The 22689-nt window shown below is 40.9% G+C and overlaps 1 protein-coding gene across 4 annotated transcripts in view; it reads right to left on the reverse strand.

The window, feature by feature from the left end:
* Window positions 1-22689, reverse strand: part of LOC144519984 (zinc finger protein 516-like) — a 49770-nt gene that overhangs the window by 20861 nt on the left and 6220 nt on the right. Inside the window, exon 1 of one of the 4 annotated variants that reach the window (XM_078253545.1) lies at window positions 3251-3270. The exons of the other annotated variants lie outside the window; for them this stretch is intronic. The gene's annotated coding sequence lies outside the window, so the exon portion shown is untranslated. Of the gene's footprint in view, window positions 1-3250; window positions 3271-22689 lie in introns of those variants that run through there. 4 annotated transcript variants of the gene reach the window in all.

A 22689-nucleotide genomic window follows, 5' to 3' on the forward strand; every position in this document is an offset into this window, starting at 1 on the left:
TCTCGGCTCGTCGATAATATCATTACAAAAGACCGCTTTCTCTTGCAGCTCTGTTGATTAAACTGAAACATTTCTTACTGGAGTATTAATTTTAGCAGATTCTAGAGCCTGAATGTGTGGACTATATGAAATGTGACTGACAGCATTATTACAGGCTATTATATAAGGTGCCAGGGCCCATAAGCTGAGTTACTGCCAGGCTCTAATTATAAGTGGATAATTGATCATAATCATAAGAGGATAAGGTGGTGGAGGAGGGAAGTTAGCACAAGAACAATCATATGTCTTAAACTCTCGCACTGAAAATGATTACCGTGCGCCAGAGCCACCTATCTATCTAGAATGATTTATGCTATTGAATTCAGCACACCCTCAATGGTTCACCATGTTTCCTTTTGCAGTGCTTAGTAAGCTAAGTCTTCCAGCTAACAAGTACAGTACTGTTCCAGTCAGGAGTGCAGCTGTGGCTGACAATACTTTGAAACAAAATGTATTTTCAGATCCAGACATTTTTCTGTCTAAATATAACATAGATCTACAAGGTTGTATCAATGTTGATCTAAACAAGGATAGAGGCTCAATTTCTGCTTGCATTTAAAAACTCTTAACCTTTTACATTTTTTAGCCATAGTAGCGACGTGGCTCTATGCATGGCAGTGACGTTCTGTCGGTCGGTTGGTCCACCACTTTTTTTCCAGACTGATCTACTTGATGGATTGCCATACATTCATGTTCCCCAGGGGATGAATCCTGAGGACTTTGGTAAACTCCTGACTTCTGTGAAATATTTCACCGTCTAGGCTACTTGATGGACTGGCATAAAAATCATAGGTCCCACAGGATGAATGTAAGGATGCATCCCTGGCTTATTCTCTAGCGCCACTACAAGGTTTACATTCATGGTTTTGAGTGAAATGTTGGATTGCCCTGAAATTTGGTACAGACATTATGATGATCTCCTGACTTTTAAAATGTCAAACTTTGGTTTAATATAAAACACCTGCAAAACTAAAGACATTCCTATCAACCTCAGATGCACTTTATGTTTGGTGCTAATTAGCAAATGATAGCATGCTAACATGCTAAACTAAGATGGTGAAGATGGTAAACAATATGCCTGTTAGAATTTTCATTGTGAGCATGTTAGCATGCTGACTTTAACATCTCGTTCAAAGCATTACTGTTTCTAGGTACAGCCTCAGAGCTGCTAGCATGTTTTTACACATTAGAATTCTTATTGCATAGCCTACAGGAATATTAATATTGTTAATGTAATCTGTGTCCCTTGTGCAATCACATGAAACAGCACAGCAGTGTGCAGTTTTCAGTTGAACCCCATAACACCATATTGATTATTTGTACAGTACAGCATTGTATTCACACAGGTGCAGTGTTTGATAGGACTGATTTAATTACAGTTTAGTTACATAAGATATTCACACTTATTATCACACTGTTTATGAAGTATAAAAACCTCAAATGTGACCAAGTGAATTTCTTGAATTTATGAGATTAGGTTTACTGGAAAGATTAAAATATTGATCAGCTTGACACATCACTTAAATGAGGAACAACAAAGCTTGAGGGAGTTACTTCCAGCACATGGCATGATACACAATTAGGTGATGATGGACATACTGTAAATCAGCAAAATAAGGAACACAAAGCTGTCCAACCCCGTCTATCCATCCACTATAGTTTCCCCTTCCATCTGTTCCATCTGCTTGCTGTCTCCACATCCTAATGTTACTCATTAATACTTAGTAGTTTCTTCCAGTTCTGGCACTAAAAACAGAGGATTATAATCTTATTTCCTGTTAAATGGCCCTGCTGATTGGGGGTCAGGAGGGCCAGGCGGGTTGAGACTATTCAACAGTAAGCCTGTCATCCACCAGACAGTTGTATGTGCAAATTGAAATGTAATGAGATTAGCCCCCAGAAGGGAAACAATGCAGGCTCCTCGCCATACAGGCAAAGGGGGGGGGGGGCTTAAAGAGGGAGAAACTGTCCAGGAGAGACGGACAAGATTAGCAATCATCGAAGTCATCAAAAAAGAGAAAAGCTCTGCTAAAGGCCAACATGGTACAGTAAATGGATAAAGTGTCTTCCTGAAGCTAGCAAGAACAGTCCACTTTGTAAACCTTGACTGTCATTGACATCCTCCACACAGACTGGAGATAGTGTGTGTTTAAATGCTGTAGTCTGATGGAAACTCAAGTTTTTCTGCTCACCTTTAAATACTTAAGACCAGTCCAACCCTAGTTGGGAATGTCATTGGTCTGATATCAGACATGCCATTAATGGACACTTAAGCTGCCCTACCATGAGTCACTGGGAGTGAGTGGAGGCCAACACTCGGCTGATAATGACTGCTGTGTCAAACAAAAACAAACTGTTCTTTCCCCCCCCCCCTCCTTCCTTGCATGCTGAACCTCTGCTGTTCTGCTTTCTGAATGCTGAACCGCAGCGGCTGAGGTCAGGCAAGAAGAGGAAATCCACTCTTATTTTCCCATCCATACACAACCTTTTCAGAACAGCCTGGCTATTTCTGTTCCTGACACTCCTGAGGATCACATCTGGAGTGAGTCTTGAAACAAACAGTGTTAAACTGTGCGTGCAGGCCGGCAGAGAACCTACTTTTGCTACAGCTGTAAGGTGTTCTGTTCCGTACTTGTTTTCACATTCATTAGTACTGTCACAAAGCCAGAATTTTAACGTAGAAACTAAGTTTAATATCAATATTACCATGACACCGTGAAAAACACAACACAATTATCAATGACCAGTCCAGCTCTGCAGAAACTCTTGATGTTTATTAGAGGCCTTTCTGACTCTCTATGTCAAACAATGCGATACCTGTCAACAAGTTTAGGTGGAAAATAATCCAGTTCTAAACTAAGTGGTCTGTCATAATTGCTATATGCTCAATTGCTCCCCCTTGAGGCCACAAATCCAGCTAGCAGAACACATTTGGTTCACTAATATGAAAAAAAAGTATTGATATTTGGTTCCAAAACAGAACTACTGCATTCTACCATTTAAAAAGAATTTTCACAAAGAGTTAAACAAAGCTTCAGCAGAAGTTGCAGAGCCTTAATGTTTTGCTCCTCTGTGATAGAAAACACCGTCATCCAGCCAGGAAGCACCTTTATCATAGCAATCATCTCAGAGGCAGCCATGACACAAATCTCCTGCACCCAAGGGTGCAGAGATTGGCTTTCATAACACACCAACTCACTCACACTGTCACCTTATCACTGATAATGACTGTAGGTCGTCCTCGTGCGGGACATCCTTCACCCGTGATGGGCTCTGCTTCCCTCCCACACAGCAGCACAGAGACGAGCATTAGAGGTTAAGAAAAAAATACACAGCGGTGGGAAATAAAGAGTGGGCCTCTTGTTTAAATGCGCGCACACACACACACACACACACACACACACACACACGACGGGAAACTGAGAAATCAAGAAGCAAAACAGAGGGGGCTTTTAATGTTGTCAACACACATCTTTTGAAAGTCTATATGTGCTGTACACTGGGCTTTTAACACTGTTTTATACAGGCAGCATTGAGAGCTTAACAGCCCATACAGACACACACACACACACACACACACACACACACACACACACACACACACACACACACACACACAGCAACTGCATAACATACAGAGAGCACTTTACAAAAAACCTTGCTATCCTCTGTTCAGTTGCTCATAAAGTGGAGACATTCAGTGCTCAGAGTGGAACAGATGAGATGGTATGGAGTCTTAAACACACACACACACACACACACACACACACACACACACACACACACACACACACACACATACACACACAGTGCAGAGCCAGTGTATTCTCAGACCAATCAATAATCCATTATGAACAAACTGCTCTTCACCTCACACCCTGCTCTAAACCGGTAGACAAAGAGGTCTGCTGCAAGCTCCACGATGAAGAGAGAGGGGTAAAGCACAGCTGGATGCACACACACACACACACACACACACACACACACACACACACACACACACACACACACACACAAGACAAACATGTCAGCTGTGGAGCACAAAAGAAGCTTTTTGCAAACTTTGTGGTTGACAGACAGTGTTCTGCTTCAACTGCTGATAATTAATGTAGATTCCGTTCTATCCCATTGATCAAAGACTGTCTGCAGTTGAAAGTGGGGAAAAGTTATTCTCTTATTCTGTTCACTATATAGGTATACATAAAAACTATAAACACTACAGAAAGAACACTTTCAAGAATGCTGTATATGTAATTATTTAAATAAAACAAAAGACTTCAAAGGACTTTGCTGTATGCATTATTCCTACATTGTTATTAAAACATTGTTAAAATGTATGTGCTCATTCCAGGATTTACTTACATTGCTCAAATACTTGCACATAACCACATCTGGCCATGTATGCACATGTGTGTGTGTGTGTGTGTGTGTGTGTGTGTGTGTGTGTGTGTGTGTGTGTGTGTGTGTGTGTGTGTGTGTGTGTGCTAGATGGGACAGTCCTTTAGAGACTACATGCAGATGGATGTGGTGCAGCTCTGTGTTTCGTCAGTTTTGCAGTGAATGCGTCATGATTCAGGTCTATTTTGACTTTAGATTGTGTCTAGACTGGCAGCTCATTAAGCCTGAATCAGGTCTGGCTCTTTTTCCACTCTATTTTGACTCAATTTCAACTCCAGTTTCGACTCTAGTTTTGGCACATGACTAATTCTGGTCTAGTTTGTCTCGTTGGTGCTTATTTGAGTCATTTTTGTTTGACTATGGGTAGACAAAAACCCAAAGTATACACACGGTAAAAAAAAAAATCACAAGAACTTATCACATCAAGAGGTTTGGTAGTTTGGCTGTACTTTGATTGATGTGACTCCTGACACAAAATTGTCTCCAATGTAGGTCTAATCTAGGAGGAGTTTAGGTTTGCTCAACAAACAATGTGGATGCAGTTTTGTTATAGTTTTGGTCTAGATTCCCTCTATACAGGGTCTGTCCCTGGTCTGTCAGAGCAGGTCATGCTCATAAGCAGGAAGAACAGTGGGGGGTTTAGTGGCATTGTTGGGGTCTCCAATTCCCATCCTATCCCTAGTTCCATCTCTGCGCCCCCCCCCATCCCTTAAACCCAGCCAGAACAATAGAGGGGGCCTACGCTGTCTGTCCCTTCTCAAACCCCACCTCTGATAAATAGGCTGAGAAGGGATCTTGCCTGCCCACTCTATTTGCGTGAGAAGGGCCTTTGGATAGAAAAGAGTCCACTGGGTCTCTGTTTATGCGTGTGTAGGAAGTGGCAGGTGTTTGAGTCAATACTGTCATGTTACATTTTGGTGACCAGTCCATGCTAGTGGGATTACTGGACTGGTTCAGGAGGAGAAGGGGACGGTTCCCAGCCGTATAGAGTACACCTCATTAAACACTAACAAAACACTTTGTAGGAAATTATGTAAATGTGACGGAAACAGCTACCTGTTTAGACTGATTCTTTTTCAAAATGATTGGTATGCACCTGTACATGCACAACTGACTGTTGCACTGTGTGACTTATTACTATTGTGTATTTTCTTGAAACATTATTTTGGATCTTTGAAGACAAAAAGGAACTAGGGTCAAAATGCGATAAACAAACAACAACAAACTAACACAATCTGTCAACATTTCCAGAACTAAACTGTGCATCTGTTGGTAATACATTTAGAATAATTGCATGCATTGTCCTTTATTGCATTGTTTATTATTTTAAAATAGCAAGGAACTGATCAACATGGAGTGATACCTGCTGCTATCATGTAGCTCTGTTTAAAGCCAACAAGAGCTGCTTTCTCTCATGGGCCCGGCCATCTTTAGATTTCTCTGGGGCTCATTGTGGACGTGTGTGTGTGTGTGTGTGTGTGTGTGTGTGTGTGTGTGTGTGTGTGTGTGTGTGTGTGTGTGTGTGTCTGTGTGTGTCTCCCCCCACCCTTCTCAAACACTGCCTGTTTTTCTCACACTGCTCGTTAACCCCTGGGTGCTCCTGTCCATAGAGTCCCTCCTCCCTTCTGCACCACAGCAGCATTCCTCACACACACATGTATACACACACATTGAGATCCGTTGTCACCGTGCAATGCAGACTAAACTATCATTACATGATCTAAACTACCTTAGCGTTCACAACCAATATGATATGCTTTCTGCATAAACTCTTCCTCTTCTTAAACACAACTTTAACCCTGACCCAGACCTTCATCTTCAACCATAAACCTAAATCCAAACCTTAATCTTAAACTACTAGAGTAGATGTAAGGATGATCAAAATGTGCTTATGTAACAGGATCTCGCTCGTTTCCCCTACAAGGATCGACATTTAAAAGCACTCAAACATTCATTTCTCAACAAGTCATTTAGAAAGTTGCAACCGTGCTTGAAAGATAATATGTTTCCTTGTTTTCTTTTCGGATCCTCGCAAATGGCTGCAAAAATTGTTTTCCTTCTACGTGTTCCCTCACACTGACATCAAAGGCATAGAGAGGCAGAATGGGCCGGAGAAGGATGGAGCAGAAACGCACCAGAAGCAGAGGTGAAACCGCAACTTGCTGCAACTTGTTGATGTAATTGCGGCGAAAGCAGGAGAGGCACTCGTGGTAATAGTGTTCGATTGAAATCTAAATTGAAACTCCTCCATCTCTTTTCACTCCATGCCCAACTGTCCATCCTTCTCCAAACTCTCTCTCTGTCTTCTATACCTCCTCTTCCTCTGCGCTCCTCCATCCGTTTGCGGCCCCCAAATAACCTCTGCAACTGAACCTAAATCAGTCTCTCTGAAGTGTAATTAGACTGGTGACCTGAAAGCTGGCCACCAGTCTTTTACGCTGTCACACTTTCTGATATAACAGTTTCATTTTGTTGCTCGCCGCAGCAAGATGCCCCAGTGGTTAGTGAGTTTACACACACACACACACACACACACACACACACACACACACACACACACACACACACAAGGTGGAATGGATCAAGTGTTGCAGTATTACCTACCAATGTGTTCTTCAGCAAGACAGACATTTCAAAATAATCACTGTTGTGCAATGTATAAATGTTCCTCCTAGGTCTAAATGCAGGTAGAGAGCTTGAGATTAACATTAACAAGCTGATAACAGCTGATAGAATCTACCGCAGACAGTTGTCAGTTCTCAGGACTCCGGACCCTGGACCCTGAGTCCTAAGCCCCTTTCAAACATGCACTGCAACCCTGAACTCATGTAGACATTACCCAGAAGAGCTGTATGTGAGAACGCAAATGTATTTGTAATACCCTGCCAGCGCCGCAGAACAAAAGTCACTTAGCCCATGTGTGAATAGAGCAGGTCATTGTCTGGAGAATTCACAGCGAGCGAATGGGCGTGTTGATGACTTTTCTATTAAATCTAAGAATACAAGAATACAATTAAAATATCCAAAAATATAAAACAAAATGTCTAACTGCAGAGACGACATTTGGGAACTTGTGTACGTACGGGCCGATGCTGAAATTATCTCTATAAGGAACGGAAAGACCTCACCTAAACCAAACAAACTATTTCCAGTAGGCGAGAATGCTAGATTGGGTAAACCCAGCCTGATCTGCCGGTGATTTCATTTCTCCCTGCAGCTCAGGCTGGAAACCTGTACATTTTTCTGTCCTGCTTCCGTTACAAATCTGCGGGGACCAATCACAAACTGGCTTATCCACCTGGCGCGCTATTGGCGGGTTTAACACAATGACGATGCTCAATGGCTTCTTTAGTTTAGCAAATAAATCGTCATCAAATCATGTTTTTTTTTACACAACCTGCAAAAATCGCTCGACGCCATTGCTGCTTCTGCAAACCCGCTGATCAATGCTACAAACCAACACGGTTGTTGACAAGTTTCCTGCCTGGAGTTTTCGCGTCGCTCTCTGCAAAAGTACGTCACCCGGATCGTTGGTCTGATTGGTTGAAGGACTATCCAATTGCGTACAGAGTCATTTGTACTATGCCCGTTGATCACGCCTCTTGTGCAGTAGAAAATACAAAGCAGACTCCCCAGACTAAAGTTCAATCTTAAAAGATTGAGCTTGGTCTGGTGATAGCCAGACTACGAGAACATGTCAGACAATCTCCTGTTGGGTGCTACATGTGCAAAAGGGCAACTCCGGACAATGTCCGGACCTGATTCGTCTGACATTGTCCGGAGTTTGTATGAGAAAACGGCACTACCCTCACTGCACCTGCTATTGCCAGAAGGAAAAAAGAGATTTCAACCTTAAAGCGCATCAGTTTAAAAAAACAAACAAGAACACTGATACCAAGATTACCTGCAGTGATTTTAAGATTCGAAATTCCACTAGCATGATCTCAAATTCAAATGACTTGCTGTTCGACACAGTATTCAAAATGTGTTAGCATGGAGCTGTCAGGTCAATGTTCTACTGGAGTCTGTCATCTCATTCCTGAATAGCTAAATTGACCATCAATGCATGTTTTTAGGAACAAAAGTCCATGAGGAGGTGTTGCATAAGCAGTATGATATCTTTTTTTTTCCTGTGAGTGCACACATTATGTCTGTTTGAATTTTCTTTGACAACTCATTTACACGGTTTCTTGTTTTTGCTACTTGCTGTGCGTCTTGTTTTAAACCCTGTCTTTACCTTGAGGCAAAATCTGAATAACACATCCTGTAAGAGTTGTCAAGAGGAGAGATATGAGAACTTCACAGGGCAACAGATCTGCCTTTGACTCTTCCTTACCACCTGCACACACACACACACACACACACACACACACACACACACACACACATACACACACAAACTGGCAGGCAGGATGGGAGGGTTTCCACAGAAATCTCCTGATGGCTCTACTACAGAGAGAGTGTGTGGGCTTCAACAGGCGGTTGTTGTTGCGAGGTGGTTCACACTGCTCTAAAGTACAAACACACAAGCCGACAAAACACATACACATTATAAAGAAGCACAGCTCCAAACAAAGTAACCTGTGGGTAAAATCCAATTGAATCCCCTGGAAAAGTGTTATTGTGCAGAGTACACTGGACCCTCTCTGTGTGTGCATGTGCAAAATAAAAAGCAGTGCCACGATAGATCCGCCAATTATCTTTGGGTACCATATAGACACTATACATCCTAATAGGACTGTCATAGAAACAGTATAGGCATATTATTATGACACCTAATGAAATAAAACTACCATAGAACATAACCTCAAACCTAACTGAACTAAATCATCACTGACACACTATGAAGTCTTAATTCTAGTAATACTGTAGTGATAATAGTGCTGGCAGATGTGGTGGAAATCAATATCACAATATTACTGTAATAGGGCTATTTTCCAGGATTGATATGGTACTAATATACATTACATCAGACAAAAGTCTACATTTAAAACAAGAACTTCAATTACTAGTCCGGAAGACCGGAGAGAAACAACAGGACGAACTGGAATTCCTGGTGAGCTGAACACAATTAGTGAGCTTTAAACGAGTGGATATTGTTTCCTTTGGACAGAGCCAGGCTTCCCACCTTTATGCTAAGCTAAGCTAGCAAGCTGCTGGTGATAGCTTTGTATTTATCACACAGATATAAGAGTGGTATCTTTCATCATTTCCCAAAATGAACTCTTTCCTTGAAAGAGATACAATAAAAAAAATGTTACCGCCCATTATATATTGTGTCCTACTTTCAGTCTGCGTGTGATTATTATAGGAATATGAAAGTGATACAACTGGAAATATAAAAATACCACAAAGTTCAATAAGGTTAACATAAACTCATCATTGACCATCATAAGTCCCTTAAGGAATATTCTAGGAGTGTTTTTGTTTTGTTTGTGTGTGTGCTGTAACATCTGCCCGGGATTACATAGCCAAAAATAATTATAAAAAACAAACTAGCAGAATAAGCACCACACAGGAACTTGGGCTGCTAGATGAGAATAACAGACGTTCTTAGTCTTTTATGCGGGACACAGAGTTTTTCTAGAGAGTGCACTGAAGCTACATGACACATTTCTGTCATACGAAGGTTGACAGGCATTACCGCATGAGAGAGAGAGTATGTTGGCTACGTGGTCTTGATGGATGGCTGTATAAAAAGAGCCGGAGATCCCATCTGGGTCACGTCTTATCAGGCTGACTGATTCACATTGATGAAATCATGCCGGCTTGTTAACCGACCCAGTGGGGGAAAAAAACTCTAAACTAATACTCAGGAAAACAAGGCAGCATCTGAAGAGCGAGAGGGAGAGAGATGTATGTCAAGGAGAGTAGAAAAGGCAGAGCAAATAATGAGAGGGAGGGCAGCAGAGGGAAGATAAGTGGTAAATAGTGATGTAAAGTCACGGCAGGAGATAGATTGGGATAATAGGAGCTGACTGAGAGGGAGATGTGAGAGATCTAGGCAGACAGAGAGCAAAAAAAAAAGAGAGAGAAATGCAGGCCGTGGGCTGCACACTGCAGAAAATGTCCATCATACAGGAGTAGTTTTTTTTTTTTTTCCGGGACTATTGATCACCACTTCTGATGAGAAGATGGGTACGAAAAACAAATGTGTCTTTCTGGTTATTAGACTCTGTCTGGTGTTTTCTCACTCAAACTTTCTTTGCGGCTGCATGACTGAATCACTCAATACCAAACTACACGGCTTATTATGACAGATATTATTTGCAGTGCAACCACAGCACAGGAAATTGGCCAGGATCCACTTTTTCAACATTCATCCAATAGTCCTACTGAGACAATCTGCTAGTAAAGTTACACACTAACCCCCTCACCCCCCAATCAACCCACAATGTATAGTGTGCAACAATATGCGCAGCATGTGCGTGTGTGTGTGTGTGTGTGTGTGTGTGTGTGTGTGTGTGTGTGTGTGCGCACGTGCGTGTGCGTCAGGTTTGTGCGTAGGTATGTTTGTGCAGGATCGGTGGTGATGTATGGGAAACAGTGAGTTTTTTACTTACTTTTTCCTCTGTTTTGACAGATGTTTCTAAGTACCAGTAAAAAAAAGAATCGCCCTAATGTCTTTAATGGCTGAGGTTTGACTGGAAATGCCAGTTTCATAAAGGCAGCTACTAGAAAATGGTTGAGGTGCTGAGGTGTGAAATGCCTCCGTGCATATTTGCCAAACAACGAACACACCTACATAAATGACATACTTTAAGTTCAAAATAGGAACATACTGCAAATTGAAACCATGTAATATGTGTAATGTAAATACAGCAGAAATAAGGTAGGGGATTAACATCTCAATTATGTGACAGCCATTTCTCTGGTTCACTTTCTTTCCCTTCTGGTGCAGGTGGGCTTAAGAAAACCAGATCACAGCATCTTGTCGGTACACAAGCAGCATTCCTCAACCCGCCTGTTTGCATTAAACTCACCAACACAACCCGCTCTGCACCACTTACTGTGTTGAGACAGTAAGTGGATTTACCAGATCGACATCTGGCAGCATGCAGCACACCTACACTGGCATGAATGACAATCTGTCTGGTAATGGGCTACACAATGTCCGTGGGATACTAATGGTAAGAAATTGCTGTCAAGTGACAACTTTTTATTTTAATTTAAATGAAGGCAAGTTTCCTCCATAGGCTTGGCAACAGTGTGTGGTCAGGGTTTGTAAAACTTGCTCACATATATATATATATATATATATATATATATATATATATATATATATATATATATATATATATATACATGGCCCTTTTTTGGTTCTACTTCCTGAAAACACTGTTGGAGACACTACAGTAACATCATATTGTGTTAATTAGCTTTAGTTTGTTATTATGACATGTAGGCTACAGTATAGTACCAAGCCTGTGTAGTTGCTCTGTATTAGACACCAATAATCAATTACTAATGGTGATTCTGGGACTGACCCTGATATTGAGGACAAACTGTAGAGTACAACGCTGGCTGGCTGCGAGCCCTGTCTCACTCTTCAGCTAGATATATTAACTAACAGGAGATATGTGTCCAGAATTTGAATGCAGTTTGTATATATGACACAACAATGTCTGTACTCTTTCAAAAACCCACTCTTAGCACAGGAAATAGTGTATGTTTATGCTGTACTAATAAATCACGGCAACATAGGAAATATGGGCTATTTCATTAAAGGTAGTAGTTGTCATAGCAGTATTAGCAGTAATACTAGCAGTACCATATATAGCCAGCTTTTGCATTTTGAAAAGAATGAAAGTTGGAGACGTCTAATTTAATGTAGATTATAGATTTTTGTGTTGAAGCATTTCATTCCTTTTTGAAATTTTGCATAACGTCACAGAATCAGCTCCACTCTGCACTCCACTTAACGTTGAACTCTTAATTCAGAGGAGCAGCCGAGGGTTATACAGGAGAAAGCAAATGTTGCATCAAGCAGTCATGTTTGCGCAGCTTTTCCCTGGAGAGATCAGACACTTCCAACGGGAGTTACCTGCATCAGCCAGGCAGCAAAAACAGCCATTAAGCCAGCCAACACAACCAACACAGCCAATCTGCCAACGCTAAAAAAGCGTCAGGTCTGTTACACAAGAAATAAGCGACAGAGGATTACGAACACTGTCATTTTCTCCACATCGCACCAGTGGACCAGCTTTACACAACACACTGTGCCCAGCCCAGACTCAAAGACTGCAGGATGGGTTACTAAAAATGGAGACAACTCACTCCTAGACACACACACACACACACACACACACACACACACACACACTCACAAAGACAGAGAGAGTCTTTAGGTTACCTTGCATGTATTTGTATGAATATGTAAGATAAGCAAATCCAACAGTGCCATGGGTACGAACTGGAAACACAAAGCTTTAGCTAACCAAGAAAGAACAGATAGATGGTGACAGCAATCAATATTGTGATTACATCAGAATCAGAAAAGGTTTAATTGCCACAATAAGTACACTTATGTGGAATTTACCTTGGTGGAAAGTGCATACATAAACAAACAAACATATTAAGCATTAATATGGAATACACAATAAATACAGAAAAAAACAAATATATACATACAGAATAACTGTTACATAAGAAAAGAAAAGAAAACTACGGTTCGAGATGTCCAGACAATGTTATGAAAGGATCAGAGGGAGCTCCACTGTAAATATGGTATCAAGCAGCAATTATGAGCAGAATGTGTCATACACTATACACAAGAGATAGACTGTCATAAGATAGCAATGGCCGTTTATTGCAGATCAGACACACTGTTAGGTATTGTATCTGATATTGTTGGTATGATGCAGCTTAATTCATTACAAATGTATTGTACAATGAATCAATGCCACACTTGTTGAACTGATTCTAATGAGATACTTTGAATTGGTCCCACACTATTAGTAGTAGAACTTGTTTTAATATAATAGCTTAGTATGAACAGCCCGTCCTCACCCAGAAAACGACCACATGGGTCGATTGTGCGACCAAAAATTATATTTCTTGTTAGGCGACGAACTCACAAGGCTGTAGTAATTATCATAGTGCAGAAGCTGTAGTGAGGTGACAGAGTATCAGAGTGCCAGGACTTTTACTCAGGAGACCGGGATTCGTGTCCTGTATGAAACCAAACGTCAACTGTCATTTTTCATCAGTTTTATGGACTTTAGTCCGTCACATTACATCCTCATTTTAGTATTTTTATGTGACTTATTTTAACCAAAACCCTGATGTTTCAAAAGTATTTTTGTTCCCTAAAGTAGTTCCGCTTCACAGCGTTTTCAACTGGTTTAAAACTACGCCCGTTACGTTAAATAGAATGGTCACATGATTAAACCGCCACCGCGCGGCAGTAAATAGTCGTATTTGTTGTTTTGGGAGTCTTTGGAAATCGACCTATAATGTCGTCAAGGTATGAAGATGTGTTGTGTATGAAATTATGTCCTTAAGGTAGGAGGATGTGTTGTGTATGAAATTATGTCGTTAAGGTATGAGAATGTGTTGTGTATGAAATGATGTTGTTGAGGTATGAGAATGTGTTGTGTATGAAATGATGTTTCGGGGGCTTTTCCACGCTCACTATTAGAATTGCTCTAACAGGTTTACTAATGATAATTGGCGTTTTTAAAAATCAATTTTGACACATTTTTCTCAAATTTGGCACAACATTCTCTGCTGCTTCAGTTAAAGAGTTGGCAGTACCAGCTCTTTAAAAAAAAAAAAAAAAAACTAATACATACAAGTATAGCACACAAACCTCTACCTCAGATCTATCTGGGACAATGATGCCTGTGGAGCCTGCTGTCCAGGTATTTAGACCTAAGCATACCAACTGCTTGTGGGACTCCAGCCTCAAACCTTGTTTTGAAAATCGATATGCATGTACATGTAGTCACATCGGAATACGTGCAGCAGCCAGCTACAACAGTCCACAGTAGAGTGGTGCACCCATAGCATCTGTGGTCTGGGGGTAATGTACAGTTTAAGATGGTCTCAATTAGGTGCAAATGGTAACTGGTGTAAATATGCAGATGTTGTTTTTTTAAGTTCCCATTGTCAGCTCCTTTTCTAGATGAGGAGGCACAGCCATGTTTAGGCTGTACCCCCACCCGCCTCTCTGTTTGAGACTATGCATTAGGTTAAGACTCCATAAATGGGTCAGATTTTTCTATGCGACTCATTGGGGTTTGGTTTTTAGGGAAGACAGGCTTCTGTGACCAATTTTAAGACTATTAATTGGTAGATTTTGTGGAGTTGATCAGGTATAATATGATGGGATTAGTGGCTATGCTCTTTAAATAGAGTTCTACAGCCAGGGATTAGACGATCACAGCCAGTCGGCCTCAAGAGAAACAGATTCTCTATGGTTTTAGTTTAAAGGATAAAAAACAGAAGCATGATGATACAATAGGTTATGATGTGGTATGTAGATGTTTGTGTGTGTGCACAATTCTAAACATCATGGAATATGACATTGACGCTTAACCCCCCCCATCCCTAGTCACTACACTTTGCACTAACCTTCATCCTGGACTAACATCTGCCCATTGCACAAACTATATATTTTTTGCATTCTGCATTCAACCCATTCAGCCTCCTTTTTCTTATGCTAAACAGCTATTTTGTATATATTTGTTTCTGTATTTATTGGTTATTTCTTATTTATGTCTAATATGTAGACATATTACATATGTAACTTACTGGGGCAATAAATCCTTTTCTGATTTCTGATATTGAAATGAAAGTCGCATGTGTATTAAAGTGGGATATCTACTCTGCAGGTCTCACTCATTCTAAACTGGTAGTATTGGAAAACCTCCAGTCTTGGGATGTGTTTAGCTGAGATGGTGTTTGGGGCAGGGGGTGGGGGGGGCACTACCAGGGGCCCCTACCTTCCTCCCCTCAACTGTCCTCCTCACATCTGGATACAATGTGGGAACAGGGCACTGAGGCCAGGGGGATAGCTGAAGGGAGGGTGTGAGTGTGCTGGGGGATTCTTTACAAAACATCAAGAGCCAATGGAAAAAGGTGGTGGTGGTGCTGCTGCTGCTGCTGGTGGATGTGGGGAGCTGGGGCTGTGTGTGTTGTGGTGGTGGTGGTGGGAAGGTGGGAAGGTGGGAGGGGGTACTAAAAAGCTCCCTGTCTTTGGTCTCTTCTTCCCTGTGTAGTTGACTGCAAGGCCCCGAGCAATAGACGGATAGAGAGGCAGCTGGGAACTGAGGTAGGTAGCAAGCAGCGGCCCAGAAAACACAAAGCGGGAGCACAAATTCAGACGTGGTAAAAATCTGTTGTTTCTGCTCTTATTAACAGGGTACATACACCGGATATAACAAGCAATCACTTGAGGTTTGGATTCCCATATACTCTCTACACACTAAATACAGTAACTGAATTCCACTTTGATGCGAAACATAAGGAAAAGGAACACCCACATTACCCACAATCAGGATTTCTGCAGGGTTCACCAAATAAAATGTAAGACTTTTTCAAACACAACATCAAACCCAATTTAATATCTGGCTGTTTCATGATCGTACCAGCCAAGTATGGTGGAAAACCTGTAGGGATGATATGGCAACAAATTATTTATTATCATATCACATTTTGTCAGTACTTCACAGCAGTACATAACAATAATTCTGAGTGATATAATTATCCAAATGAATGCGACCTGGACCCAGATAAGCAACATAAAATGGAAGGATGGATGGATGGATTAACCACTGAAAAATCATTCATTCATTTAAGTTAATTAATTATTCATTATAATTATGCTAACATGCCAATTATGAGACAATGAGCTTCTGTAGCTAGAAATAGTGACTTCAAGCACAACCACAACAATCCCACTTGTATCTGACAGGTGACTAACGTCTCCCAACATCAGCCTGCAGTCAGATACAACAATATTTGATCACTAACAATCTATCAGACATTGTGCACCTCTTTTTGGAGCCACAAAGGGCTTTATAAAAAAAAAATGTCAACATAGTACCCCTTAAAACCTGTAAACACACTTTGATGTGTAAAACTGCCGCACTTTCCCTTTAATATCATGTAATACATCCATCTTGTCAACCAGAAAGCCATCTCGGTGAAAAGCCGAAATTATCTTTACAATCTGATTTTCCAACGTTTACAAAAGCATGGGCTACAACGAGGGTCTCACTTGAGAGAGCCTAATGTAATCACTCACACTCATAACAACACTTAAGTCAGTGATTGAGAGGAGAGTATTCGTGCTATTTTTGTCTGTAACAGGCATTCTTTGTATAAAAATTAAATAAATATGATTGGGAGATAGATGAAATGAAAATGAAGAATGGTAGCCTTATACTTGTTTTTCCTTGCTGAATAGAAACCCTCAGAATAGATGATAGATACACATGGCCCACAGCCTGCGCTGTGTGGAGTTGAACTGTATCTCTGATCCACATGTGGATTTGGGGTGAGCTCATTAGCTCCTGGGCGACCCCCCTCCTCATCCTCTTCCTCACCTCTGTCCTCAGTGACCCTAAAGTCTGCTTGACCCTGTCAAATTTCTACTACCACTTCCTAAACCCTGTCTCCTAACGCCTGTTCAATCCCTTCACTACAAAGTAGCACATTAAGTATAACACCAAAGGGAGTTGGCGTCATGGTATCACTATCACTATCAATTATTGCCCAAATTTGAATTCCATTTGGCTTACAATAAAACTTTTACATTGCACAAATACGGTCACTTGTTACTATTGTTCATTCTTTTGACTCAAGTCAAACTGCCCCCTGTATTTCCATATAAGTGGGTCTGCCATACCTCTTTTCCCACAGTAAAAGGCTGAACAATAGTGACATGCAGGCACGTCAATAACAGCGTTGTACAGAGGGTCCTGCTCATTTAAAAAGCACTGACTTCGCTTTTATTCATTGTTCTTTCAGAATATCAATTTGTTGTATTTTTATGTTGTAATCCCATAATTGAGAAAAGGAATCATGTCATTCTCCTCTACAATGATCAGAACAGCATTTTTGACAGGATTAAGTCCAAACTTCCATCCCTCTGTACCCCCCTTTACTATACACACACACGTGCATGCGCACACACGCTCACTAAAACGCATCCCGGCAAGGTTAGGCTGACATCAGCGCCTAACGATCAGTTTTTCTGTGGGCTGAATGATTAGCTGCAGTAGCCTGGAGACTTTTCCAGCTTGTTTCCCTAAATTGGTCAGACATGCAGCATCACTGGCCTTCAATCTGCACTAACTACAGCCATTCTCCTCCATTCTCTCTGACTCAAAAAAGAGAAAATACTTTTACGGACTAATAGATGATGCTAACAATGCAGTGAATGTGGGTCAATTGAGGTGGATACAGTCTAGGGTAAAAGGTTTGTTGTCTCTAAAGTTGTTTTCATAAATGGAGTAACAATGGTAGTTTCTTGAGATTAGTGTGTGTGTGTGTGTGTGTGTGTGTGTGTGTGTGTGTGTGTGTGTGTGTGTGTGTGTGTGTGTGTGTGTGTGTGTGTGTGTGTCATGGGGTGGAGCAGTTAGCAGTTACAGTTGCATATTTGCATTGAAGTGAAACTAAAGTGAGAATGACAGAGATGACAGCAAATATTTGCAAATATCTTTAAAAGAGTACCATACATGAGTCCATTCCATACATCCCTGTTTTTTTTCTTTTTTTTTTTCTTTATTTACTGAAGTTCTTAATGCTCATTGCTGTCATATGTCTGCTCCCTTCCCAGAAATAAATCAAATAATCAAATATTGTGTTCATGAAGTTGAGCTCCCATGGGTGACACTCCTTACTTTGTCTGCACAGCCACACTGGCCATCACCATCGCCTACGCTTACCACTTATTCTCTTTATTCTGCAAACAAAGCATAACTTCCTGTGCATCAGAATGTTTATTTACTAGGAAAGAACCATAACAAAGAACCTACATTTGTATAATTTAAGACCTATTTAATTTTTTGGTATACTTTTTCATTCCCATTTAGAGTGTGTTTATTAAGTGGACGGAGCGGTGAATGCTAAAAAGGAGCCTAACTGCTTAAGAAACAGTTCACCCAACCCCCACCCACCCTTAATGCCCTCTGGGCTGCTGTGAGTTTGGATTAAGTTTGGGTGGCATGTCCCCTCCCTACTCAGCCCGGCCGTCACCCTTTGCAAAACATACATACGGAGTTTGTGTCGTGGAGTAGCCCATTAAAAGGAAGGCCACAGTCTGCCAGAGAGATAAATAGACTAGATAGACAAGGTACAAGGAATGCAGAGGAAGAAAAGCTGGATGCGTTGCATTGTGTAAAATATATCACAAATATCCTTGAAACTGATCTATATTACATGTCCAACTCATGGTTCATCAATCAGAGTGCATTGTGTGATCTTAGTTAAAAGAATGACATATACTGAAACATCTAGTTTATAAAATATAAGGGTGAATCATTGCTAAAAGGTGTTTCTGTAACAGCATTGACATTATTGCTTTTAAATTCCCATTTAAATGCTATCTAATTAAGGCATGAGTGCATGTGGTGTGTGTGTGTGTGTGCGTGCGTGCGTGCGTGCGTGTGTGTGTGTGTGTGTGAAGCAGTGGATCAATAATGGTAGTCTACTTCGGTGACATCTGGGCTGGACAAAGAGTGCTGTTCCTTCCCCCGGCAGCTCTCTCTCCTTCTCTCTCTCTCTCTCTCGCTCTCTCTCTCTCTCTCTCTCTCTCTCTCTCTCTCTCTCTCTCTCTCTCTCTCTCTCTCTCTCTCTCTCTCTCTCTCTCTCTCTCTCTCTCTCTCTCTCTCTCTCTCTCTCTCTCTCTCTCTCTCTCTCTCTCTCTCTCTCTCTCTCTCTCTCAATCCCTGATCACAGCCACGTGGTTCTCTGGGCTATTTCTCCCAGCTAAGCTTATTTCTCTTCTTTAATCCCACAGCAATCACAGCAACAATGCCAAGCTTTGGGTTCACAGATGCAGGCTGAAATCTATTAACTATGATCACTATATGTCAGCTCAAAACCTGATAAGCACTACTAATGAATCCAGCACTTTCAGCTCAGTGTTGTGTGCTCGTGATTGCTATTTCATTGGATCATCAATAATGTGTAAGATGGGAAATCAACATGAGTGCCAGAGATGGATAATGCAGCTTGTGATGTAGTAAACGGGCTTACCATTTGAACTGAAGTGGGTTTCTACTTTTTGTAAAAACACATCCTATTCAATTCAGCTGATGGAATCTCTGAACTGACAAGGAGAACTAAAGCTGCTCGCATCCCTGCAGGCCCGGGCTGCTGCGAGTGTCCTCAGTTAATGCAAACAGAGTTGCACTGATAAATGGGGTCGATATCCAACCCTGATTTTTTGATTATCAGCAACTCAGTGTGGTCCAACTCTGATTTAAATGATGGTTCCATCCTTTGCACAGCTGATGACATTGTTATCTATTAGTACAACTTCTAGTAGTAGTGGTAGTAGTAGTCTGACCACGCAAATTGTCAGTGTTCAAACAGCAAATATAGCAGACGCACACCTGCATGTGTGAGATAGAGGGCTTTAACACAAACCCAAAAAGTCATTGCACACTAACACTGCTTCCCTATGAATTAGCCTAATCACTTAGAATAGCTTCATACCAACATGTTGGTATCGGTTACAACTCAGAAGTTTTATTAGTTGTAACTTTTTTACTCTTAAGTATTTTTAAAACACATAATTCCAATCAGAGAAGTGTGTGTTTATTTACTTACTAACTACAGCTCTCAAATACATCTACAGCAACTGTAATCATCTTATTTCATCACTAAAATATTCAGGAATGTTGCTTATCACTGGGAGTGATCTCAACATTGAATGACTTCAAATGTCTCCTATGAACACGGTCATGTTAATTATCGTGATTAAAAGCAGGTGTGCCCTTTGTTCCTACTTCAAACATTCAGTCTGGACTGTAGGCTCTATTTATACCGATTATAACAGTGTGTTTTGTCATAATTGTTTTGCATTAAGCTGTCAATGTTAAACAATTGGGGGTGTAATAATATGTATAGCCTTTTGCAATGTATATTGTAAAAAATGGCTACAACTAATAATCGTGGTTTTTTTCCAAAATTACATTCAGCTGTTGTTCCTTTGGTTAATGACTTTTAATGGTTTTTATTAGTAACCCTGAAACATCAGTATGAAGCTATATTACAGTAAATAATGACAGTAAACTAAATTGTGAAGTTGTCTCTTCCACCTTATTGCCTTGATTCCATTTCAGAACGTCTCCTTCTGTATTCTAACAAATTATTGTTTATACATTTGTCTTTTAGACGATTTCTCAATAAGAAGCATTTCAGCGCAGCCGTGTGACTGGAATAACAGCCACTTTTTCAAAAAGTGGCTGTTATTGAGTATGAATGAACTGCACCGTGCATATATACACTGTATATATGCACAGTGTGATATGTTTGACAGTTTGTGTTTGATAAAAGTTTGTTTCAGGACTACATAGAGTTCTACTTGTCTGAAACGATCCATGTAGTTTGGCTTTTACTGGGGAGTTTCTGAGTCCCATGGTGGCATGCTGTCTCAAATATCAACTACCGGCAGCATGAATGAAAAACATATCAGTATGCGCAACAGTTAAACCTTACTCAACACCACCACCCCTCCCCCCCACCCCACCACCACCACCACCACCACCACCACCACGGGCGAACGCTAAAAAGGCCCAGTGCCTAAATCCCCTCCCCTACCCCCCACCAACTCTATCCCCTCTCCTACCTTAATCCTCCAGTTACTACATGATGTTCTTTGGAGTCTATTTGAGACAGAGGTGGAAAGTAACGAAATACATTTACTCACATTACTTTATTGAGTAGTTTTGTTGTGTATTTTGTATTTTTCAAGTAGTTTTTAAAATCGGTAATTTAAAATGTACTACTCCCATCCCTCACTGAGTACTACAGTGACGAATGATCAGCATCTAGGCTGCCTACCTGTCTTTCTGTAGGAGATTGAGAACGAGATGGATCAGGCGAGCAACGACGGTTCAGAGACTGCTCCAGTAGAAATGCTAGCTGAAACATTGAATTCCGCTGCCCAAAACGACGAAAATCCTTGGCCCCATTTAAAATACTGTTTTTCATTTAAATTGAAGAGGGCCAATACTATCATCATGCAGTGCCAGATGTGCCTGCCAAAGGTGACTGAACTGGCAGCATTCAATAACTCCATCTGCGGAAGCATGTTTTTTGTAAGTAGTTATTACATGTGTATACATTTGTTTTTTCAGATAGGTAATTTCACTTGTATTTGAATAATATTTCATCAAAGTATTGGTACTTTTACTTGAGTACAATATTTTAGTACTTTTTCCACTTTTTTAGACAGCTATCAGTCCTCACAGTTCACTACCTGGACAGTGCTGCTTGGCTTGACAAAGACTCTATTGATCCTTACGGGTGGGGAGGCTGCAGGTGTGACCCAAATAAAGGGATTAACTACCCACCTGTTAGCAAGGTTTCACAAACAATGGGCAATGTACATATACTGGAAATGTGTAGGATGACAGTGGCAGGAAATATAAATTCTTTCTGATTATCCTCGGCAGTAATCAATAGGCTTCCCATGGAGGGCTCATTTTTAATTTAATCCAGGAGGTGGTGTTTCTAGGCTAACACACAGAGATTGCCCTTTCAGAGTGGAAACCCCCACCATGCAGCAGGGAATCAATGCCGTCACCACAGAACAGACACTAGACCTCGGAGTATTGTCATTTTTTTGTTTCATACACCCTCCTCTCATCAAAAAAGGGAACAGTTGTTAAAGTGGGTTTGCACTTGTTTGCTGCCTCTCTCCATAATCCAACCTCAATATGCCACAGAGAGTTATTTAAACCTGTGAAGTCAGATCTTTGCTTTGAAGTAGAAAGGATTGATACAATCTAATAACGAGAAAGAGTTGAGAGAACAAACAGGAAGAACTGGACGCATAAGACTGCATAGGACTTCAGCCTAACTGACTGTCTTGTGATTTGCTGTCTCCTCTTTTCCATAGTCATTCTAGTTCAAAACCACACAACATTAACATGAGCAGTTTGGACAGAGATGAAGAAGTAGAGGCAAAGCACGGTAGCAATTACACTTTAAAAAGGACTGAATTGATTCAATCTAAGACATAAGTATGCACAAACCAAATAGCTCACTCTGGACCTCTTCCAGACGTTAATT

This window comes from Sander vitreus, chromosome 6 (genome assembly GCF_031162955.1).
Source record: "Sander vitreus isolate 19-12246 chromosome 6, sanVit1, whole genome shotgun sequence".
Classification (NCBI taxonomy): Eukaryota; Metazoa; Chordata; class Actinopteri; order Perciformes; family Percidae; genus Sander; species Sander vitreus.